The sequence below is a fragment of the Balaenoptera ricei genome, chromosome 3, assembly GCF_028023285.1.
Source record: "Balaenoptera ricei isolate mBalRic1 chromosome 3, mBalRic1.hap2, whole genome shotgun sequence".
Taxonomy (NCBI): domain Eukaryota; kingdom Metazoa; phylum Chordata; class Mammalia; order Artiodactyla; family Balaenopteridae; genus Balaenoptera; species Balaenoptera ricei.
In genome coordinates, this window is record NC_082641.1 from 12,334,370 (window position 1) to 12,347,837 (window position 13,468).

Genomic DNA, 13,468 nt, shown 5'->3' on the forward strand with positions numbered 1-13,468 from the left:
GTCAACTATTAACAGTGGTTAGTTACAGCTGCATAGTGTTATTTTCATTTATACTTTTCAGTATTTAACACAATGGGCCTATATAAGTTTATAAAAAGAAAAAGAAAAAGAGTTTTAAAAAATATTTACAAAACTTCCTAAGAAGTACAGGTTAGCATTGATTTCAGAGCATGGAAAAAATTACTCTTCCCAAAACAATTTCATAGATGACTAGCAATATACTATGATTTTGATGCCTAAAATTATTAATGCTAAGTTTTGAAGATGCTAATGTGAAAAGGGAAACTAAAAGTTACATATGTGTCTGATTTACTTTTTTCTGTAATTGATCATAAATGAATATGTTCAAGTTACCCTCAAGGAGCTTCTGCTTCAAAGGACAGAATAAAAGGTCATGTTTAAGATCATCCAGTTCTAGAACTCTACAACTCAGTGTTCTTGATTTGAGGAGCCCAATGGGATCAAATTGGAAACATAGCAGTGGACTTGGTCTGGAAGCAGTTGCCGTAAAGATTTGTGTAAGATTGACTTTATAGAATTATCTACACTGGTCACACAGAATTATCCCATATCATGTATTTAGTATGACCAACTTATTTAACAGATAGTTTTTATGGAAGATTTAGTCCCAGATGTTGGTGTCCAGTTTTGAAATGATCCGTAAGATAGAGTAGAGTAGACTCTACTCCAAAATAGAGTAGACTAGATATAAATTCAAGCCTTGTGGTTCTACATCTGGGCCTAGCGAAGTGTTACTACATGGCTCACTGTGAATACAGTGAGGGAGAGCTTCTGACTCTAGATTACTTAATTGTGTTCATATAAATAGTGTCCTATTTCATGAAGTCATGACTTCTGCCCATATCCAAGCTTCCAGAGAACAAAAAGAGAAGTTGTTTCCTTCCCCAAAACTGCAAGTTTTACTTTTGCCATCTCTGTGTCATTCCAGCCCAAAGCCTAGTTATAATTTGCTTGACCTAATTATCAAACCCAATTTTATACTCTCAGCATATCTCAACAGTTGGAGGTAGGAGGTGAGTGGCATGGGTAAATTATCCTGAAATCGAACATTTGCTGTAGATAAGCTAGAATTTGCTAGTTCAATTCTGTCAAGAGTTCTAATTCTCCAGATTTGTGGTTTCCAAGAGGAGGGGGGGTGGGGGAGGGATGGATTGGGAGTTTGGGATTAGCAGATAAAAACTATTATATGCAGAATGGATAAACAACAAGGTCCTACTGTAGAGCACAGGGAACTATAATCATTATCCTGTGATAAACCACAATGGAAAAGAATATGAAAAAGAATATATATATATATAACTGAGTCACTTTGCTGTACAGCAGAAATTAAACACAACATTGTAAATCAACTATACTTCAATAAAGTTTTTAAAAAAGAGTCATAGTTCTCAACTTTAATAAATTCTTTAATAATATTTTTAAAGGGACCACACAGATACTTCAAAATGTTGTGCTGTAAAGAGGAATGGAGAAGATTTCTACATACTAGTATGGAGTGATCTGCAGAATATTTTGAAAAAGCAAGGTGGCAAACCGTGAAATGGTATGCTATTTGGGGGGTAAAAAGGGAGAGAAATATGACTATGGCTCTGTGTGCCTGTGTGTATTTACTTATATTTGTGAAAAGACACACTGGAAGTATAAATAAAAATTATTCAAATGTTTATCTATGGGGGAAGAAGAAAGAGACCAGTGTGGAATAGGGACAGAAGAAGAATTTCCCTGAATGTACCTTATTATCTAATTTTGGCTTTGGAAACATTTATGTTTTACATGTTGAAACATAAAATTAAATCAAAAGAAAACAACTATGGACAGCAGATAGATAAATCTCATGCATTTTTTGTTTGTTTATTCCTCTTTTATTCTGAGAAGAGGATTTGAGGCAGATTTAATCAGAGTACAGGTGTATGCCTTATGCATTTTATAAATTTTGATTTTTCTATAATTGCTAGGGAATAAAACATTTGGGGAGCCCCTTGCCAGGTCAGTTATGTAACCTGATGGCATTGTGTATTGGTAACTGGTAACTTACTCCTATATCTGAAAAGTGACCTAAAAAACAAAAGTAAGTTTTGGGATGGATTCTGCTCCTGCCACTTAAAACACCATCACCACCACCACCACCTGACTTTCAGGATTCTATAGGGGTTCTTCATATAGGTGAGGATTTGATGATTTGCTGACTTATATTTGACTCCTTATGGTGAAACACACAAGGTATGTGTGTATGTAATTCACCCTGACCCCTCAAACCATAGGTCTGGCAAATCTTAATGAATAAAATGGAATGGAGGTTGGAACAGATGAAAACATAGCTACTTTTCATTTCCCTTTTTTCTCTTTCTCCAACTTCTGCTCTTGCTTTTTTTTTTTTTTTTTTAATGACCAGGATAACATAAAATGTCTGTAATTATAAGCATTCCTCATTTTATTGCCCTTTGCTTTATTGTGCTTCACAGATATTGCATTTTTTTTTTTTTACAAACTGAAGATTTCTGGCAACCCTGTGTCGAGCAAGTCTATCAGTGCCATTTTTTCCCATTTTTTCAATAGCATTTGCTCACTTCCTGCCTCTGTGTCACATTTTGGTAATTCTCCAAATATTTCAGACTCTTTCATTATTATTATATTTGTTATGGTGATCTGTGATCAGTGATCTTTGATGTTACAACTAGCTGAAGACTCAGATGATAGCATATTTTAGCAATGAAGTATTTTTCAATTTAGGTATGTACATTGTTCTTTTAGACATAATGCTATTGCACACTTAATAGACTACAGTGTAGTGTAAACATAAATTTTTTTTTAAATTATTTATTTATTTATGGCTGTGCTGGGTCTTCGTTTCTGTGCGAGGGCTTTCTCTAGTTGCGGCAAGCGGGGGCCACTCTTCATCGCGGTGCGCGGGCCTCTCACTATCGCGGCCTCTCTTGTTGCGGAGCACAGGCTCCAGACGCGCAGGCTCAGTAATTGTGGCTCACGGGCCCAGCTGTTCCGCGGCATGTGGGATCTTCCCAGACCAGGGCTCGAACCCGTGTCCCCTGCATTGGCAGGCAGATTCTCAACCACTGTGCCACCAGGGAAGCCTGTAAACATAACTTTTATATGTCCTTGGAAACCAAAAAATTTGTGTGACTCACTTTCTTGCAATATTCGCTTTATGGTGGTGGCCTGAAACCGAACCCAAAATATCTCCAAAGTATGCCTATAAATACATTTAATAAAGCTTAACTTCTTATTCTTGCTACCAATCCAAGGTCTATTTACTTTTAAAAGCACTTTTAAAATATCATTAAAATATCTCACAAAGATATCCTGTGTAATTCTAGCTCACTTTGATAATTTCTCTTCTGTTTTATATTTTGACAATCAGAAAGAGAACTGCATTAGTCTTTACTTCTAGTTTGTAAGTCTGACATCGGCCACAAAATATTAAATTTCCTGAGGCTGGGAACTATTTAAGATATTATTCCATCTGGTTTCACCCTCTTACTTCTCACCTCCACCCCAGGACAATAATAGACATTAAATAATACATTTTGAATTGAGTTTTCCATAAGCTTTTTTTATGTTTAACCTCCAAGTTGACAAGTGTATTATCCTTTCTGTTATACAGTTAATACTGACTGGACATCCTTAGCATTTGGGTGATATAAATAGAAATCAAATTTTCCAGCCTCTCAGACTTTACCATCCAAGAGAAGAGGTAGGCAAACAACACTCTTTTAATTGTTATTGCATTTTAATCAAATCTATTTTTCCTTTGCAGTGTTACTAATTATGTTAGAGTAGGTATTACTTGATTAATTAATCAGGCAAACAAGTAGTGCACAGTCGTCTTCACATTAAGTATATAGGTTATCCCTAAGTTCCTCTACCTCCACCAGAGCATTTTTATCCTTGAAAATGTTCCTGATTTCAAAATGGTATCCTACTACTTATTTACATGATTTTGCTTGTGACTCAGTAGATAGACTGGTTGGACAAGGGGTTAACATAACTGATGTCATTTTAATCTCTATATAGATCAATTAACTTTGTTTTAATTCATTCAGCAACTTCTTTGGAGTGTCTACTGTGTGCTAGACATGGTGCAGGGTGCTGGGTATACAGTATTGAACAAAACAAACATGATCCCCTAAGGCTGGGAACAGTGCAAGATGTGCTCTCTCACTCCTATTCACCTCCACACTGGAGGACCTAGCCAATGCAATCAGGCAAGTAAAAGAAATAAAAGGCATACACATTGGAAAGAAAAAATAATTTTTTATTCACAAAAGATGAGATAGTTTATGTAGAAAATACCAGAGATTCTGTAAGAAAGCTGCCAGAAAGAATATGTGAGCTTGCTTAGCAAGGTCCCAGAACACAAAGTCAATATACAATAATGAATTGTATTTATGTATACTAGCAGTGAAAAATTGGAAATAGAAATTTAAAAAACTGTCATTTAAAATCCACGAAATACTTAGGGATAGAGCTAACAAAACACATGCACATTTTTATTTATTTATTTATTTGGCTTCATTGGATCTTCGTTTCTCTGCGTGGACTTTCTCTAGTTGTGTCAAGCAGGGGCTACTCTTCATTGTAGTACATGGGCTTCTCATTCCCATGGCTTCTCTTGTTGTGGAGCATGGGTTCTAGGCACGCAGGCTTCAGTAGTTGTGGCACGCAGGCTAAGTAGTTGTGGCTCTCAAGCTCTAGAGTGCAGGCTCAGTAGTTGTGGTACATGGGCTTAGTTGGTCTGTGGCATGTGGGATCTTCCTGGACCAGGGATGGAACACATGTCCCCTACATTGGCAGGCAGATTCCCAACCACTGCACCACCAGGGAAGTCCCAAAATGTGCATGTTCTGCTGAAAACTATAAAACATTAGGAATTCAAAGATGACCTAAATAAATGGAGAGCTGTGATGTGTGAATGGATCAGAAGCCTCAGTATTATTAAGATATCAGTTCTCCCTAAATTGGTCTATAGACTAAACATAATCCCAATCAAAATCCTTTGGAAAAAGAAAAAGCACAGAACTGAGAGTAGCCAAAATAATTTTGAAAAAGAATAACAAAACTGGAAGACTCGCCTGGCCCTGAACCAAGATGGCAGAGTAGAAGGACGTGCTCTCACTCCCTCTTGCGAGAACACCAGAATCACAACTAGCTGCTGGAAAATCATCGACAGGAAGACACTGGAATTCACCAAAAAAGATACCCCACATCCAAAGACAAAGGAGAAGCCACAATGAGATGGTAGGAGGGGCACAATCACAGTGAAATCAAATCCAATAACTGCTGGGCGGGTGACTCACAGACTGGAGAACACTTATACCACAGAAGTCCACCCACTGGAGTGAATGTTCTGAGCCCCACGGCAGACTTCCCAACCTGGGGGTCTGGAAAGGGGAGGAGAAATTACTGGAGAATCAGACTTTGAAGCCTAGTGGGATTTGATTGCAGGACTTTGACAGGACTGGGGGAAACAGAGACTCCACTCTTGGAGGGCACACACAAAGTAGTGTGCACATCGGGACCCAGGGGAAGGAGCAGTGACCCCAGGGGACACTGAACCAGACCTACCTGCTAGTGTTGGAGGGTCTCCTGCAGAGGCAGGGGGAGGCTGTGGCTCACCGTGGGGACAAGGACACTGGCAGCAGAAGTTCTGGGAAGTACTCCTTGGCATGAGCCCTCCCAGAGTCTGCCATTAGCCCCACCAAAGAGCCCAGGTAGGCTCCAGTGTTGGGTTGCCTCAGGCCAAACAACCAACAGGGAGGGAACCCAGCCTCACCCGGCAGCAGTCAAGTGGATTAAAGTTTTACTGAGCTCTGCCCACCAGAGTAACAGTCAGCTCTACCCACCACCAGTCCCTCCCATCAGGAAACTTCCACAAGCCTCTTAGATAGACTCATCCACCAGAGGGCAGACAGCAGAAGCAAGAAGAACTACAATCCTGCAGCCTGTGGAACACAAACCACATTCACAGAAAGATGGACAAGATGAAAAGGCAGAGGGCTATATACCAGATGAAGGAACAAGATAAAACCCCCAACAAACAACTAAATGAAGTGGAGATAAGCAACCTTCCAGAAAAAGAATTCAGAATAATAATAGTGAAGATGATCCAGGACCTCAGAAAAACAATAGAGGCAAAGATCGAGAAGATGCAAGAAATATTTAACAAAGACCTAGAAGAATTAAAGAACAAAAAAACAGAGATGAACAATACAATAACTGAAATGAAAACTACACTAGAAGGAATCAATAGCAGAATAACTGAGGCAGAAGAACGAATAAGTGACCTGGAAGACAGAATGGTGGAATTCACTGCTGCAGAACAGAATAAAGAAAAAAGAATGAAAAGAAATGAAGACAGCCTAAGAGACCTCTGCGACAACATTAAATGTAACAACATTCGCATTATAGGAGTCCCAGAAGGAGAAGAGAGAGAGAGAGGACTTGAGAAAATATTTGAAGAAATTATAGTCGAAAATTTCCCTAACATGGGAAAGGAAATAGCCACCCAAGTGCGGGAAGCCCAGAGAGTCCCATACAGGATAAACCCAAGGAGACACACGCCAAGACACATAGTAATCAAATTGGCAAAAATTAAAGACAAAGAAAAATTATTGAAAGCAGCAAGGGAAAAATGACAAATAACATACAAGGGAACTCTCATAAGGTTAACAGCTGATTTCTCAGGAGAAACTCTACAGGCCAGAAGGGAGTGGCATGATATACTTAAAGTGATGAAAGGGGAGGACCTACAACCAAAATTACTCTACCCGGCAAGGATCTCATTCACATTTGATGGAGAAATCAAAAGCTTTACAGACAAGCAAAAGCTAAGAGAATTCAGCACCACCAAACCAGCTCTACAACAAATGCTAAAGGAACTTCTCTAAGTGAGAAACACAAGAGAAGAAAAGGACCTACAAAAACAAACCCAAAACAATTAAGAAAACAGTCATAGGAACATACATATCCATAATTACCTTAAACATGAATGGATTAAATGCTCCAACCAAAAGACTCAGGCTTGCTGAATGGATACAAAAACAAGACCCATATATATGCTGTCTACAAGATACCCACTTCAGACCTAGGGACACATACAGACTGAAAGTGAGGGGATGGAAAAAGATATTCCATGCAAATGGAAATCAAAAGAAAGCTGGAGTAGCAATACTCATATCAGATAAAACAGACTTTAAAATAAAGAATGTTACAAGAGACAAGGAAGGATACTAGATAATGATCAAGGGATCAATCCAAGAAGAAGATATAACAATTATAAATATATATGCACCCAACATAGGAGCACCTCAATACATAAGGCAACTGCTAACAGCTATAAAACAGGAAATCAACAGTAACACAGTAATAGTGGGGGACTTTAACACCTCACTTACACCAATGGACAGATCATCCAAAATGAAAATAAATAAGGAAACAGAAGCTTTAAATGACACAATAGACCAGATAGATTTAATTGATATTTATAGGACATTCCATCCAAAAACAGCAGATTACGTTTTCTTCTCAAGTGCACAGGAAACATTCTCCAGGATAGATCACATCTTGGGTCACAAATGAAGCCTCAGTAAATTTAAGAAAATTGAAATCATATCCAGCATCTTTTCTGACCACAACGCTATGAGATTAGAAATGAATTACAGGGAAAAAAACGTTAAACACACAAACACATGGAGCCTAAACAATACGTTACTAAATAACCAAGAGATCACTGAAGAAATCAAAGAGGAAATCAAAAAATACCTAGAGACAAATGAGAATGAAAACACGATGATCCAAAACCTACGGGATATAGCAAAAGCAGTTCTAAGAGGGAAGTTTATAGCTATACAAGCCTACCTCAAAAAACAAGAAAAATCTCAAATAAACAATCTAACCTTACACCTAAAGGAACTAGAGAAAGAAGAACAAACAAAACCCAAAGTTAGCAGAAGGAAAGAAATCATAAAGATCAGAGCAGAAATAAATGAAACAGAAACAAAGAAAACAATAACAAAGATCAATAAAACTAAAAGCTGGTTCTTTGAGAAGACAAACAAAATTGATAAACCATTAGCCAGACTCATCAAGCAAAAGAGGGAGAGGACTCAAATAAATAAAATTAGAAATGAAAAAGGAGAAGTTACAACAGATGCTGCAGAAATACAAAGCATCCTAAGAGACTACTACAAGCAACTCTATGCTAATAAAATGGACAACCTGGAAGAAATGGACAAATTCTTAGAAAGGTATAACCTTCCAAGACTGAGCCAGGAAGAAATAGAAAATATGAACAGACCAATCTCAAGTAATGAAATTGAAACTGTGATTAAAAATCTTCCAACAAACAAAAGTCCAGGACCAGATGGCTTCACAGGTGAATTCTATCAAAATTTAGAGAAGAGCTAACACCCATCCTTCTCAAACTCTCCCAAAAAATTGCAGAGGAACAAGCTCTCCCAAATTCATTCTATGAGGCCACTATCACCCTGATACCAAAACCAGACAAAGATACTACAATAAAAGGAAACTACAGACCAATATCACTGATGAATATAGATGCAAAAATCCTCCACAAAATACTAGCAAACAGAATCCAACAACACATTAAAAGGATCATACACCATGGTCAAGTGGGATTTATCCCAGGGATGCAGGGATTCTTCAATATATGCAAATCAGTCAATGTGATACACCATATTAACAAATTAAAGGAGAAAAACCATATGATCATCTCAATAGATGCAGAAAAAGCTGTGGACAAGATTCAACACCAATTTATGATAAAAAACTCTCCAGAAAGTGGGCATAGAGGGAAACTACCTCAACATAATAAAGGCCATATAGGACAAACCCACAGCAGACATCATTCTCAATGGTGAAAAACTGAAAGCACTTCCTCTAAGATCAGGTACAAGACAAGGATGTCCACTCTCACCACTATTATTCAACATAGTTTTGGAAGTCCTAGCCATGGCAATCAGAGAAGAAAAAGAAATAAAAGGAATCCAAGTTGGAAAAGCAGAAGTAAAACTGTCACTGTTTGCAGATGATATGATACTATACATAGAGAATCCTAAAGATGCCACCAGAAAACTACTAGAGCTAGTCAATGAATTTGGTAAAGTTTCAGGATACAAAATTAATGCACAGAAATCTCTTGCATTCCTATACACTAATGATGGAAAATCTGAAAGAGAAATTAAGGAAACACTCCCATTTACCATTGCAACAAAAAGAATAAAATACCTAGGAATAAACCTACCTAGGGAGACAAAAGACCTGTATGCAGAAAACTATAAGACACTGATGAAAGAAATTAAAGATGATACCAATAGATGAAGAGATATACCATGTTCTTGGATTGGAAGAATCAGTATTGTGAAAATGACTATACTACCCAAAGCAATCTACAGATTCAATGCAATCCCTATCAAATTGCCAATGGCGTTTTTTACAGAACTAGAAAAAAAATCTTAAAATTTGTATGGAGACACAAAAGACCCCGAATAGCCAAAGCAGTCTTGAGGGAAAAAAACGGAGCTGGAGGAATCCGCCTTCCTGACTTCAGACTATACTAAAAAGCTACAGTAATCAAGACAATATGATACTGGCACAAAAACAGAAACATAGATCAATGGAACAAGATAGAAAGCCCAGAGATAAACCCACGCACCTATGGTCAACTAATCTATGACAAAGGAGGCAAGGATATACAATGGAGAGAAGACAGTCTCTTCAATAAGTGGTGCTGGGAAAACTGGACAGCTACATGTAAAACAATGAAATTAGAACACTCCATAACACCATACACAAAAATAAACTCAAGATGGATGAGAGACCTAAATGTAAGACAAGGCACTATAAAACTCTTAGAGGAAAACATAAGAAGAACACTCTTTGACATAAATCACAGCAAGATCTTTTTTGATCCACCTCCTAGAGTAGTGGAAATAAAAACAAAAATAAACAAATGGGACCTAATGAAACTTCAAAGCTTTTGCACAGCAAAGGAAACCATAAATAAGACGAAAACACAACCCTCAGAATGGGAGAAAATATTTGCAAATGAATCAACAGACAAAGGATTAATGTCCAAAATATATAAACCGCTGATGCAGCTCAATATTAAAAAAACAAACAACCCAATCCAAACATGGGCAGAAGACCTAAATAGACATTTCTCCAAAGAAGACATACAGATGGCCAATAAGCCCATGAAAAGCTGCTCAACATCACTAATTATTAGAGAAATGCCAATCAAAAGTACAATGAGGTATCACCTCACACCAGTTAGAATGGGCATCATCAGAAAATCTACAAGCAACAAATGCTGGAGAGGATGTGGAGAGAAGGGAACCCTCTTGCACTGTTGGTGGGAATGTAAATTGATACAGCCACTATGGAGAACAGTATGGAGGTTCCTTAAAAAACTAAAAAGAGAATTACCATATGATCCAGCAATCCCACTACTTGGCATATACCCAAAGAAAACCATAATTCAAAAAGACCCATGCACCCCAATGTTCACTGCAGCACTATTTACAATAGCTAGGTCATGGAAGCAACCTAAATGCCCATCAACAGACGAATGGATAAAGAAGATGTGGTACATATATACAATGGAATATTACTCAGCCATGAAAAGGAACGAAATTGGGTCATTTGTTGAGATGGGGATGGATGTAGAGACTGTCATACAGAGTGAAGTAAGTCAGAAAGAGAAAAACAAATATCATATATTAACGCATATATGTGGAACCTAGAAAAAGGGTACAGATGAACTGGTTTGCAGGGCAGAAGTTGAGACACAGAAGTAGAGAAAAAACGTATGGACACCAAGCGGGGAAAGTGGCAGGGGGTGGTGAATTGGGCGATTGGAATTGACATGTATACACTGATGTGTATAAAATTGATGACTAATAAGAACCTGCTGTATAAAAACAAAATAAAATTAAATTTAAAAATTAAAACAGCAACAACAACAACAAAAAACTGGGAGACTCATTTTACTTGATTTCAAGACTTACTATAAAGCTGCCGTATCATCACAGTGGGGCTCTGGTGAAATAGATATGCAAGTCAACGGAATAGAATAGAGAGTCAGAAATAGGACCTCACATATACAGTCAATTGATTTTTCACAAAAAATTGCCAAGGCAATTAAATGGAGAAAGAGTAGTATTTTCAACAAATATTGGGACAATCGTACATCCATAGGCAAAACAATAACCCTTCATTCTTTTGTATATACTTCATGTCATATATACAAATTAACTAAAAATAGATTACTGATTAAAGTAATAACTACAATAGTTCTAGACAAAAACATAAGAGAAAATCTCTGTGACCTTAGGTTAGGCCAGGATTTCTTAGATACATATCAAAAGCACAAACCATATGCAAAAAATGTCCTAAATTGGACTTCACAATTTAAACTTCTCTTCAAAAGCTATGGTTTAGAAAATTAATACTAGCCACAGATTGGGAAAAAATATTTACAAAACATATATCTGATAAAGGGCTTGTATCCAGAATGAATATATATACATATATACACATATATATATGAATATAATATTATATATATACTTTCAAAACACAATAATAATAATTCATATAAGCCAATTAAACAATTCAAGAATGGGCAAAGATTTGAAAAACTGCCTCATTAAAGAAGATGTAAGGAAGGCAAATAAACACATGAAAAGACTCTCCATTAATCACTAGAGAAATGCACATTAAAACCACTAAATCGGGCTTCCCTGGTGGCGCAGTGGTTGAGAATCTGCCTGCCAATGCAGGGGACACGGGTTCGAGCCCTGGTCTGGGAAGATCCCACATGCTGCGGAGCAACTGGGCCCGTGAGCCACAGTTACTGAGCCTGCGCGTCTGGAGCCTGTGCTCCGCAACAAGAGAGGCCGCAATGGTGAGAGGCCCGCGCATCGCGATGAAGAGTGGCCCCCGCTTGCCGCAACTGGAGAAAGCCCTCGCACAGAAACGAAGACCCAACACAGCCATAAATAAATAAATAAAAATAAATTTAAAATAAATGTGATTTGAATAAAATATAAAAAAAAAACCCACTAAATACCTATAAGAATGGCTAAAATTAAGAACAAACAAACACCTAATATCACCAAGTGCTGGTGAGGATACAGAGCAAATGGGACTCTCATACACTGCATTGCTTGTGGGAATGCAAAATGGTACACCACTTTGGAAAACAGTTTGAGAGTTTCTTATGAACTTAAATATACACTTATCAAACACCCCAACGATCCCACTTCTAGGTATTTACCCAAGAGAAATGAAAGTATATGTCCAGAAAAAGACCTGCATGTGAATGTTTATAACAGTCTTTATTCATAATTACCAACAACCGCACAAAACCCAAATGACCATCAGCTGGGGAATGGATAAATTGTGATATATCCATATGTGGAATACTACTCAGCAATTAAAAGAACAAAGCACTGATGCATTTTACAATATGGATGAATCTCAAATGCATTATTAGAAGCAAAAGAAGCCAGAGTCTGTATAATACAATTTAAATGACATTATGGAAAACACAAGATTGTAGGGACAAAAATCGGACCAGCTGTTGCCAGTAGCTGGGGAGCTGAAGGGATTGTCTACAAGGTGGTACTATAAGGGAACTTTTTGGGGTGATGTAAATATTCTATATTTTGACTGTGGTTGTGGTTCCATAACTCAGAGAACTGTCCACCTAAAAAGGGTGAATTTTATTTATATAAATTACGTCTTGATAAACCTACTTTAAGTAAAGTATATGTGTACATTAAAACAAAATAAAACATAATCCCTTCTTTCCTGGAGCAGCTATTAAACAAATAAGCATGCAAATAAATATACAGTTACATACTGCACTCAACAATACAGCTGGCCATCTCATAAAGAAGGGCTGGATAAGGAAGTTTGCAATTTATGCTTGAATATTAAATCAATCCAATTAATTTGCTTTAGAATTTGGTAGAGTCTTCTATTTGCTATATTACAAGTCATAGCTAAATTATAATCTTTCTGTAGGCCAGCCACTATACTAGATTCTTTACATACATCATCTTATTATTTTTTAACATCATTATTGGAGTATAATTGCTTTACAATGGTGTGTTAGTTTCTGCTTTATAACAAAGTGGATCAGCCATACATATACATATATCCCCATATCTCCTCCCTCTTGTGTCTCCCTCCCACCCTCCCTATCCCACCCCTCTAGGTGGTCACAAAGCACTGAGCTGATCTCCCTGTGCTATGCAGCTGCTTCCCACTAGCTATCTATTTTACATTTGGTAGTGTGTATATATCAATGCCACTCTCTCACTTCATCCCAGCTTACCCTTCCCCCTCCCCGTGTCCTCAAGTCCATTCTCTACGTCTGCGTCTTTATTTCTGTCCTGCCCCTAGG